The 13414-nt window shown below is 29.9% G+C and overlaps 1 pseudogene; it reads right to left on the bottom strand.

Annotated features, from left to right (window-relative positions):
• Positions 1-2642: 2642 nt before the first annotated feature.
• On the bottom strand, positions 2643-9053 carry LOC113387622 (annotated as a pseudogene).
• Between the last annotated feature and the right edge of the window lie 4361 nt (positions 9054-13414).

The raw sequence follows: 13414 nt of genomic DNA, 5'->3' as shown, positions 1-13414 counted from the left end.
CTTTACTTATTTTCTCTTATTTTTATTTTTTTACTTTGTACATTTTCTTCTAAAACTATTATTTGTAAGATGTATCAGCCACACAGCCTTGCACTTCTCAATAAATTATGAATACTTAAATTACACTATTAAATATAAAATCTTCTAGTTTTTAGATTTCTTCGACCTGCATATAAAAACAAAATAAAATGTGAAACAAATGAAATAAATCTGCAGCCTTTTAGTACAAGCCAAAAGCTCAAACTGTAAAAAAGCAGAGTTAATCCAAAACCATGCTTTATTTTAAATATTGCAAAAAATATATACAACCTTAAATTTTCACCCTCCTGCTTATTTTGTGATAGTTGTGTTAATAATCCAGTCATTTTTCATTCAGCTCGATAACTGAATAAATGTCCTACTTTTTGTGAATGTTTTTTAGTTTATTTTGTTTATAACTTTCTGAAGTTAATAGCTTCAAAATAGTTTGACCGATTTTTATGTAATAATATATATTCACATTCAGAAGTTTTTACTGAAGTGGTAAACCACTCTTAAGTCATCCATGCAAACATTTATATATGATTAAAAAATACAAACTTTACAAAATACATTTACTAAATTTGGTTTTGGTTGGTTTCCACTGAATGAAGGCTAGGATTATAGCCGAAACGATTCGACAATACGGTCCTGAACGAAACAAACACGGTTCCTAAATTTCTTAAAAAGTAACAAGATTAAAATTTCTTATAAAATGAAACACATGTTAAGAACCGCTTCAAGAAAAAACGTGACATTTTTATCTTAGAATCCGAATAGTAAATACATACATAGTTTTGACAACTTGTTAAGTTATTCATGTTTATTGTGTGTTTTATCATCAATTAGGGTACAAAATTGTAAGTGATTTATTATTATTATTATTATTATTGTTTTTCTATGAATTTTCTTACATATTATTTATTTACTTCTAATTTTTATACTTATATTGATTGCCACTGAATGAAGGCTAAGATGCTAGCCAAAACGTATGAATTTTAAACTAGCTGTAAGTGGAATTCTGTCTTAAGGCAATTAAGGCATCGTGCCTTAAGGCAAATTGCTGGAACTTCCCGTACCAGAAATTATTATTTTTTTAATAACAATTAACATTTTTGAAAAAATTTTACTTCGAAAAAATTAGATTTTTGAGACACTATAAATTTGCCAAAAAATTACTTTAAAAAAAAAATTTGGAAATTCTGAAGGTTTTTTCAAAGCAATCATACTGCTTTAACTGCATAGTGACAAAATATAAAGCGCATAAGCGCCGCGTAGCTGTCTAACGGGTAAACATTGGTACGGAACCCATAGGAATGTAAACAAAATTTATACTTATTGTTAAAATCTCTATAAAATATCTGATAATTTGATGTGCATATGTCTAATGATCATTTTTGACCGCCAAATGGCTCTTTTTTTTTTTACTTTTTCCTCCATATCTCCAAAGTCGCTGGACCTGCCTTTCCAAAATTTTGAACAGTTCTTCATTTAATCAATACAAATAAAATGTTTTTTGAATTATTCAAATCGGACGCTCCGTTCTCTTAAAAACTGAGTTACCGTTTTCGGCACTTTTTGCCCCGTATCTTCGGTACGGCTAGACCTACCTTTGCCAAAAACTAATCAGCACGTCTCCTTATCAATACGAATCGAATGTTTTTTAAATTATTCAAATCGGTTGATTCGTGTTCCCGAAATCGTCGACGAAAATTTGTATCCGCACATACATACACACACATACACACACACACATACATCCATTTTTTCTAAGGTATGCCAAAATGTTCAGAAACCTTTGAAACGTAAAGATATATAAAAATTTTCATTTTCGATTTTTTTGCGATTACTATAACTTGCCCTACGGGAAGTTAATATATTTCTAAAAACTCTCATACTATTTTAATTGATGTAACGCCCGACTTTTAAACTCAAATTGAATATATAATAAAGATATAAATTAAATAAAACAAACCTGTTTCCACCTTTTTCTCTCTTCTTTAATTTAAACTTAAAACCAGTACAAAATCACATCTTATAAAATAACTATTATAAATATATTTATATATGTATATATGGACGATCCGATTTCACTCTAAATGGTTTTCTGAGTCAATTAAAGTAAATAGATAATTTATCAATTTGTAATTGAAAAAAAAAACACAAAATTTAAAGAAACAAAGAGGCACGATTGTAATTGATAATTTCCATTAGAATATATTTTAAATTATTAGTTGTAAATTAATTGCTTTATATTGTCAAGAAACTTTTTAAACAAAATACAATAGTTTTCCAAAAACAACAAGCAAACTATCAAAGTGCAAAGAGTTTATATATACACAAAACTTTATTTTAAATTTGAGTATTATTGTGAATCAAAATATTAATCAGTAAGATCACTTCGATAGGTTGTTTTTGCTTTGTTTATTTGTAAAGGAATTTATTTGATCAATTTTATTTTTTGTTTCAATAGTAAATAGTTCATCATAATAGAAAAATGAATTATCTTTTCCCATTGTAACTAGAACTTTGATTAAAATACTTGAGTTGGTACATGACTTAAATCATTCCGATAGTCTTACTCCCAAAATCTCAAATTAAAATATATCTCTCAATCCAACAAAATATCTTTTAAAATCGTGCCTCCTGCCTCTATATTGCTTTAATTAATTTGTTCTGTTCAAGAAAAAAAAATATTTTTAATGTGATCACTCGCATAAATTATTTACGCTCACACAGTCACACGATGACAATTAGTATTGTTATTGCTAACTCATGAAAAAAAAAATCAAAGAAATAAAAAAAAAATTCAAAACACTCTAGTCATCAGAACCGACTGACCTTTTAACTTTTCTTTGCCTTGGGCTCTGTTTGGGCGCCTTTGGAGACTTACCTAAGGAAAAAAAAAAATTATATATATATATATACATATACATATATCTTATATATAAAAATGAAGCTCTCGATAAAATGATCCGCTAAAACTCGAAAACGGCTGAACCGATTTGGCCAGTCTTAGTCTTGAAAAATTCGTGCCAATCCAGAGATGGTCGGAAAGGTGAGATATTATTTCAAAATTGCGTAGAAACTTTACATTTTTAATTTGAAAATTTTTGTAGAAGCGTAATTTGAATAAAACAATGGACGGTGGCTAATACGTCAAATGTCAAACGTTTTTGATAGATGATGTTCAATTACATTTAATATAATAATACATTACGTGAATATTATTTAATTATGATTAAATTGTAGTAAGTAGTTTTGTTCGTAGTATATTTATATACAAAATCGTTAGTAAACGGACTGCAAGTGTTACTAGAAACTCAAAATATCAACGTTGTGGCAGAATTTATCGAAGAATAGATAGTAATATATGAAAGTCCAGAGTTAAAAAGGTCCACCACCGACGTATTAAAAAACAGTAAAGTTAAGCATTGTTTAACAACAATATTTGAAAGTAGTGGAAAAAAATGTACAATCAGCTATAACCTTGATCCTTATGACTTTGCTACCGGAAAATAGAGGGTAATCTTTGAATAATAAAATATTTTCTTCCATTGGTAGTTTTTTAGCATTAGTTAAAAGTGTAATTATTTTGTAAAATACCTTTAAAATTAAGATAAGACATTAAACCTTTTGCCAGCTGCCCGTTTCGAATTACTCCGCCTATAGGGTAAAAGGATCTAGATAACAAATTTTTGAAAGACAATAAAAAAAGCACATTTCTACAATGATGAAGTATCTGGCAGTTTTACTGAACGTAGTCAGATAATTGGTCGTTTGAAATATGTTATTTGTTGTGATATAACTGATTTGGTTGTCATAATATAATTTATATTTGTTCAAAGTCAAATTGGACCTTTGTGTCTCGCCCTGCTTTACATATATACTTTTTATTAAATTTACTTTAATTCATCAAAAGTTACTTGAAACTTTTCAAAAAGCAGGTCAAAAAAGAAATACTTAATTCATTTTCTATCTCTCTTCGCAAAAATTTGAAAATTGTGTATAAGCTCAATAGTATTATTTACAATTATACACAAAATTCAGAATGCAAAAAGAACCTCAAAAACTTGAAACGTAATCAATAAGTCGAAAGACCAAAAAATACTTGGATTGGATTATATCATGTTTTCTATAGAAAGTGTATAAAACTTCCAGTTTTATTGTATCGACAAAATATAGACAAACTAATAGGGTTTATTTGTTTTCATAATACCTCTTTGTATATACCATTCAAACAACACATCCTTATACACTTAAAGTATTATTATTTGTTATTTTCTAGAAATTGTTTAGGATATACCTTACTTAGCAAAACAACGTTTGCCGGGTCAGCTAGTATATATATATATATATATATATATATATATATATATTATTATTATTATTATTGTCACTTACTGAGTTGGTTCAAAGTTTCCTTCGGCAGCCAATCGAAATCGACATCATTAGGGTTGTCCCTGGTGCCAGTTTCGATCTTCCTCTTCGAGCTGGCAGATTGAGACCTTTTACCGCCTTTGCTGATCAAGAACTGTTGTCCAAGAACCAAAAGCAAGACTACGAGTCCCACCAAGAAAACGTACAAGAAGAAAGTCTCTCCGTCGAGACCTTCTTCGACTTCTGTGATTTGGACTGTCTCGTTGTAGACTGCATGCTGAAAGGGTAATAGATACTTATAGTAATAGGTACAGACAAAAAATTGCTTATTTTTAAAGAATTAGATTTTTTGATGTTTCAAGTCGTTTTGAATGGTTTGAGACCAAAACTGATTAAGTAAGATTAAGATTCAAGACTACTCGTGTATTTTAAACCCCAGAAAATGCGTTTTGTACCAAGACAACATACATATTTTATAATTTTATCTTATTTTATATTCTCTTAAACGTGCATCTACCTAATTATTACAACAATAAACCTCTAAAATTCTCCACAATAAAAATAACTCCAGAACTAGACAAAAATCTGGTTCGACCTATAGAAATTTCGGTGCATAACACTTTGTACTCAAAAAAATACATTTCGTCCCAAGACAGCCACCAAATTTCATAATTTTATCTTATTTTACATTCTTTTAAATGTATATCCATATAATTATTAGAACAAAATCTCTCGTAAAATTTTCCACTATAAAAATAAAACCAAATACAAATCTGGTCCGACAATAAAATTTTTGGTGTGTACGTTTCGTATCCCAGAAAATACATTTTGGCCCAAGACAACTTGCATGTTTTATATTTTTATCTAGTTACCGAATCTCATAAATATGCATTTATGTAATTATTACAACAAAATCTGTCTAAAATTTCTGGCAATAAAAATAACTCCAGAAATAGACAAAAATTAGGTTCGACCTATAGAAATTTTGGTGCTTTTGTTTCAAACCCCAAAAAATACATTTTGGCCCTAGACAACAAGCATATTTTATAATTTTATCGTATTGCCAAATCTCTTAAATGTGTATTTATGTAATTATTACAACAAAATCTCTCTAAAATTTCCCACAATAAAAATAAAACCAAATATAAATCTGGTTCAACAATGAAATTTTGGTGTACACATTTCAAACCCCAAAAAATGCATTTTGGCCCAAGACAACGGCATATTTTATAATTTTATCTTGTTACCAAATCTCTTAAATATGCATCTACCTAACTATTACAACAAAATCTTTCATAAATTTTTCCACAATAAATAAAACCAAATACAAATCTGGTTCGACAATGAAATTTGTGTGCGTATACTTTGAACTCCAAAAAATACATTTTGGCCCAAGACAACTTGCATATTTTATAATTTTATCTTATTTTACATTCTTTTAAATGTGCATCCATGTAGTTATTACAACAAAATCTATCGTAAAATTTCCCACAATAAAAATAAAACCAAACACAAATCTGGTTCGACAATGAAATTTTGGTGAGTACTGTTTGAGCTTAAAAAAACACATTTTGTCCCAACACAACATACATATTTTATAATTTTACCAAATTACCAAATCTTTCAAATGTACATTCATCTAATTATTACAACAAAATCTCTCCAAAATTTTCCACAATAAAATTAACTCAAAAAATAGACAAAAATCTGGTTCGACCTATAGAAATTTTAGTGAAAAACCCCCAAGACAACCAGCAAATTTTATAATTTTATCTTATTTTACATTCTTTTAAATGTGTATCCATAAAATTATTAGAACAAAATCTCTCGTAAAAGTTTCCACTATAAAAATAAAACCAAATATGAATCTGGTTCGACAATGAAAGCTTCGGTGCGTATACTTTGAACACCAAAAAGACATTTTGTCCCAAGAAAACTTGCATATTTAAAAGTTTTATCTTGTTACTAAATCTCTTAAATGTGCATTCATAAAATTATTAGAACAAAAACTTTCTAAAATTTTCCACAATAAAAATAACTTCAGAAATAGACAAAAATCTGGTTCGACCTATAGAAATTTTGGTGCGTACGTTTCAAAAACCAGAAAATGCATTTTGTCCTAAGATAACATACATATTTTATAATTTTATCTTGTTACCAAATCTCTTAAATGTGCATCCATGTAATTATTGCGACAAAATCTCTCTTAAACTTTTCACAATAAAATAACTCCAGAACTAAACAAAAATCTGGTTATAACCTATAAAAATTTTGGTTTGTACACTTTGAACTCAAAAAAATATATTTTGATTCAAGACAACTTGCAAATTTTATAATTTTATCTTATTTTACATTCTTTTAAATGTGCATCCATAAAATTATTAGAACAAAATCTCTCGTAAAACTTCCCACAACAAAAATAAAACCAAATACAAATCTGATTTGGCAACGAAATTTGGTGTGTACTGGTTGCACTCAAAAAAATACATTTCGTTCCAAGACAACCGCCAAATTTTATAACTATATCTTGTTTTACATTCTTTTAAATGTGTATCCATAAAATTATTAAAACAAAATCTCTGTAAAATTTCCCGCAATAAAAATAAACTGAAACTAAACACAAATCTGATTTGGCAACTAAATTTTGGTGTGTTCTGTTTGAACTCAAAAAAGTACATTTCGTCTCAAGACAACCACTAAATTTTATAATTTTATCTTATTACCAAATCCCTTAAATGTACATTCACCTAATTATTACAACAAAATTCCTTGTAAAATTTCCCACAATAAAAATAAAACTAAACAAAAATCTGGTTCAACCATGAAAACTTTAGTGCGTACGTTTCAAACCCCTAAAAATACATTTCGTCGTCCTAAGACAACTTGCATATTTTATAATTTTATCTTAAGATTTTAAACAATTATAAGTTTTCTGGTTACTTACATAGAAGCTGGCCCCGCTGGCATCTCTATAGCTAAGAATAACATTCAATCCAAAAGGCCTTCCAGCAAAAGCATCGGCTGGTATAAAAGAGTACACCAATGTGGATTCTTGTTTAGGTGGCACGACACGATTGTAAGCCAAAGTTGAGAAGTTCTGGATGTGGTAGTTGAAATCCATTGGATATCTAATAAAAAACAAGTTAATAAAAAAACATGTTTTTACTCACAAATTGTTGATGAATGAATTATTTCTATACCTGAAAGATGCTTCTAGAGTTTCCAAAACAAAGTCCTGTTCACCTTTGTTTGTGAAACCGACTAGGAATTCTACAAGCTTTCCTGCAGGAAATTCTGCAACAGAAAGGAGTCAGTATTAATAAAATTTGTACTCCAAGAGAAATTTTTTTTTCCTTTATTACCTAATTGTGATCCAGTAGAAGTAGGTTTAGTAAAAAGTACAACAGTATCAGCAATGGTGATGCTGTCGATTCACCCAGGTCATCATCCGGTGCATCTTCTCCAACTACTGATCCATCTTCGTTCTACCTTCAACATCGACAGTTCATCTCTAATTCATCTTCGGCAGCATAGGCACACAGTTTTGCACCTGGGGATAAAAGAAATAGAAATTAATAAGGAAAAATTAAATTACATAAATTTATAAGACCCAAAATTGGCTCTGGTAATATATTGCACAAAATTGCACCTTTGAAAGACTTTTTACAGAAAGCAGTCTTATTTTTATGAACTCTTCAATAATGTTATAAATAGATCAGACGACAACCTTTTATAAGATTCTTAATTTCTACAATTTTTAACGAGAATTCACTTTTTATTTTTGGTTTTAATATAAAGCTTTGAATAAGTATAAAATCCTGTCGTTATCAAGTCCTTATAGTCTAAATTTAATAAATATAAAACTCTGATCAATTTTCGAGTTACAGAGAATTAATGTAGAGGATTTTGTTTGAGAATTAATGTAGAGGTTTGACGTTTTATATAAGAATGTAGAAAAACTTGTACAAAGCCTCGATTAAGGATAAAATCCTGTCGTTATTAATTTCCTATACTTCAAAATCAATTTACAGAGTTATTTCTTCAAAAATTAGAACTCCGTACAAATTTTCTTCCACACATCAAATTGTATCCATCTTGTGCAAATTTTGCTACAAAACAGAAAAACAAGTCAAAAACAAGTCAAAAACATTTACAAAACACAAATATAAACCTGTAAATGATTTTGAATACATAAAAGAAGCATTTTTAATCCATTTTAATTCAAAATATCAAACTTCATCTTGTGCATATGTTAGACATAACCTGACTTACAACTTTAAGAAATTTTGTACAAATCCTGCACACAAAATAATTTTTATTAAACCATACATAAGATATCAATAAAAACTATTATTTGCATTACCAAAAGCCCTCAGTAGACTTTTAATTTACATAATGCCACGTATTAAAAATACACCGCTATTTATGACCCATATATAAAAATATATTTTACCATTATCCACTGTCAGAATAATTGCAGGAACAACTAACAAACAGAACACTAAGAAATACTTCATTTTGTCTTTTATTTAACACAATTACTGTTTCATTTAATTAAATAAATTTTATAAAGTCGGTTTAGATGAAGAGAGACAAGTGCTCGAACGTAAAAATGAATATATACGTGTATTTGTAAATATGTGTATTTGTGACAGACAATCGGCCAACGAGAGATACGTGGAGTGTCTTCGTAGTTATACGACGTGAAGTTGATGCGAAAGGAACTTCAGGTGAGATATTTGTGTTGGCGCCTTTTTTGACAGGTGGAAGTAAATTCAAAATTAAATGTAAACTAGTGGGGTGTATGGCATCGTGCCTTAAGGCAAATTGCTGGAACTTCCTGTACCGTAACGAAATGTTCGAGGAATACTGAATGATAGATTCAAATAGATTATTATGAATATTGTAACATTGTCTAATATTTATAAGTATTATATAAACTGAATTGCAAAGTTAAAATCACTTGTTTAAAGTATATTAGAACTTTAGTCAGAATTAAAAATAAAATCTGAATATTTTTCGATATACAAAAAATTAAAAAAAAAAAAAAAAATGAAACAAAAATTTTTTTTTCCCAAAATCAATTATTTTGTTAAGATAAGCAGAAAGTTCTTTGAATCATTCAAATCGGACGCTTAGTTCTCTCAAAAACTGCCGTTTTTTACAGATTTAGCTCCGTATCTTTGAAACGGCTGGACCTGCCTTTGCCAAAAACTAATCAGCTCTTTTCCCTATCGATAGGAATCGAATGTTTTTTGAACCATTCAAATCGGTTGATCGGTGCGCTCGAAAACGTGGACGAAAAATTGTATCCATACATACATACACACTCACACACACATCCATTTTTTCGTCGAGAAATGTAAAAATTTTCAATTCCGATTTTCGGCCATTACAATAACTTACCCTACGGGAAGTTAATAAGAGAATCGGTAATATTTAAAATTGCCATCTCAAAAAAATAGATAAGAAAACGATGAGATTGAAGAAAAAGAATAAAGATAAGAATATTGACATAAATGCAGTAAGAAGACTCTACTGACGAGAAAATTAAATGGCAACTTAAAACAAAAATATATTATACTAGCAAACCCGACGAACTCCGTTTCGCCACCAGATGGCTTCGTGAGAAAGATGAAAAAATTTTTTGTGTGCTTTATATTTGAAAAAGAAAAATTTGATTTTTTACACAACAGTAATGAATTTATTTCGATTACAAAAATGAAGTGTTTTTTAGTTGAACTTTTCTAAGTAAATGAAAGTGAATCCGCAAATATCCGTTTCATTGAGTGCTCTTTGGTAAACCACATTTTTTGTTTTTTGGTCTGACGTTAACACAAACAAAGCGGATGGTTTTCCAAATCGTAAGCAGGCAACGTATAACTGCCCATGTGAAAAACAATGATTTTATAAATAATCTATTTGAAATTTATCCCGCAAACACTAAGCTATTGGCCTTGAGACTTGTTATTGCGAACTGGAAATTGCAATCGTTTGAAGTCAAACGGAAGACCAATCAGAATTATTGGTATGTCACCAAATCGCCAGCAATTTTTGATTGAATGGTGAAATTCAGTGCGTGTATATTTCTTGGCGGCAAGAATTGCTCGTTGACTTTACCAGCATAATTCTGATAATACTCACTAATATCATTACTCGAATTTTTAATTACGGTGCGTGAAATTCCAGCAATTTGCATTAGGGCACGATGCACCACTAATTTTCTTAGCTATAAACCTTGCGGAGCCCGAGACCTTTCCAAAGAATGCAAAATTGTCGAAATCGGTTCGTGCGTTCTGGAGTTAAATCGTCAGGAAGGAAAACAGGTTATTTTTATATATATGTAGATAATGCAGTGAACCTTATATATGAAATAGGAACAAATCTTTGTGTATAATATTTTTCACAAAATAATAATACCTCACATTCTTTTACTATTTCCTCTTCAAGAATTAATTATACATTAGGTTGTTTGATTAGCATACTATTACTTTTACACAATTATAAAATCATAATTGTGTAAAAGTTATAATATAATACTAAATAGTTTTTAGCTGGTTGCGTACCATTGAAAGAGCTCATTTACGGGCAAAACATTATCGTATACAGAATATAGAATACAAAATAGCATTATTTTGAGACATTATAGACCTGGAAAGTCCTAAAACTGGCTGTGAGACGAGAAAAATCACACTTCTTTCGACCCAAATCTTTTTATTAGTAAAAATCTCAAGCAAATATCTGCACATGTTAACAGATTTAGTACCAGTTTATGGAAGTCGGATATGACAAATTCTGTGAGACAACTCCACTCGGATTCACTCCGAGGGAGGATTTGTATCGGAGTGATAACTCCGGAGTGAGTTACCCATCTCTAGTCAACTATCCCTTAATTTAGTTCTTCGAATGACTTCGGCTTCGGATAATCGACTTCGTAGACTTCGTTGATCAGTTCGTAGACTTCGGCAAAGTCCGGCCTGGCTTCTTCGTCGAATTCCCAACATCGGTTCATGAGTTCGTAAATTTCAACTCCGGCCAATTCCGGTTTCCGCATCCGGTAACCATTTCTCAGCATATCTTAAAGATAATAATCAATTATTATTAGAATTAAAGTAGTATAAGTAATTATGTCTATGAAGTCACTACTGCTTGATATCGGACAGTCCGAGGCGACGACTTGAAATTTCTAAGTGAAAGACCATATCAAGCCTGATAAGTATTATAATATCCAATAGTAAATAAATTAAAATACAATATTAAACTAGTTGGTATTGGTATTTAGCCTTGAGGCAAGTTACATGAACTTCCCGATATGTGTAATTAATCGATTTAATCAATGATAAATAAATAAATTTATGAGTGATTAAAAGTATTCCAAGTGGATTTATTACACATAATTGAAAACGAACGAACACGTTAACTCGGAGTATTCTCTAAAATCAACTTTTCAAAAATCAACAATTTTTATAATTGAACCAGTTTCAATTGTAGGACTATAATGGTTTAGTATGTTCATTAAGAGACCAAGTACTCTATCGTTATACCAAGTAAATCGTCTAATTTTAATTTTAACAAACGTCAAAAAAACTACTCATTTTCTCAAACTTTGATGAATTTTTAATATTAAACTACCTGTCGTAAGGCCGTAAAATTTCAGTAAGTTCTATAAGACCATGATATATATGCAAAATCATATCGCTTAATTTTTTTTCCAACAGTTAATTATAAGAAAACGGCTCGGTAGATTTTATATCTTTCTAACTAACTAATATCTTTCGAACAGTTTTGATTTTTAAAATCGATTCGGTAGTATGAGCTTGAATGTGGATTAAAAGTTTAACACTTTTAACCAAATACAAAGAAACGGCTCGGCCGATCGTCGCACAAAACTGAGAAACGATAATCTCCATCAAGATACAACAATGCTTTTAAATATCTGAAATCGGTTCAGGCGTTTTTGAGCAAACGTCGATGAAAGGTCTAATTTTGTCAAAGCCAAAAAAAACGATACTAATGTCTGCAAACTTTGAAGAATTTTTAAAATTAAACGAGTTGTCGTAGGGCCGTAATATTTTAGTATGATCTATAACACTATGGTATCCACCGTCAAAAAAAAATCATAAAAATCGTCGATTTTTTTTTTAAAAACTTTATTACAAGAAAACGGCCCGGCCGATCTTTACCAAAAACTAATCAGCACGATTCCCAACCAATATCTTTCGAACGGTTTTTGAATTTTCAAAATCTATTCAGAATTGGAAAAAATTCGGCTTTTCTGCGAATTACAAAGAAACGACTTGGCCGATCGTCGCACAAAACTGACAAACGCTAGTCCTCATCGAGGTACATGGAATGGATTTTAAATTTTTGAAATCGGTCCAGCCGTTTTTGAGAAAACGTCGATTTACGGCAAAAATTTTGTTCACACACACACATAACATACTTTTTCCAATTGTGGTCTCATTCGATTCAGAATGGCTTGAAACGTCGAGAAAACATAAAATTAGCGAATCGGATTTTTTGATGAAAACATAAACTTCTCCTTCAGGAAGTTAATAAAACATATGACATATGACATTTAATCAATCGGAAGAGTCCGCGACTGTCGTCGGCAATGTTCGCTCAGACATGTGACGTCACACAGTCCATTCTATGTTTTTTTTTATTGATACAATTTATTTTTATTAATCAAGCCTTAAATGTCTTATTTACAAAATTGATATGAGCAAAAAAATACAAAAATACCATTCTATGTTTGAGAACTTATTTTGCTACTAGCAGTTCATGTAATATAAGGCCTATGTCAAGCCTGATAGATTTTAGGGGGGTCCATTCGAGTTTTTAAAATTTTTGGATCTCTCTCCCCTTTGGTGATATTCAAAATTACCCCAACTCCCTCAACAAACATCACGAGTATTTTAGGTACGTGAAAAACTGTAAAAATTTTAAATTTTTTTTGAAAATGTTTGAACTCAAAAAAATAGTTAAAAAATAAATACACGTGATATCTTACTAT

The sequence above is a fragment of the Ctenocephalides felis genome, unplaced genomic scaffold (assembly GCF_003426905.1).
Source record: "Ctenocephalides felis isolate EL2017-DRISC unplaced genomic scaffold, ASM342690v1 CF-g0.4_SCAFFOLD_03572, whole genome shotgun sequence".
Classification (NCBI taxonomy): domain Eukaryota; kingdom Metazoa; phylum Arthropoda; class Insecta; order Siphonaptera; family Pulicidae; genus Ctenocephalides; species Ctenocephalides felis.
Note: the sequence above shows the minus strand (reverse complement) of the source record. Positions and strands in the feature narration are given on the sequence as shown.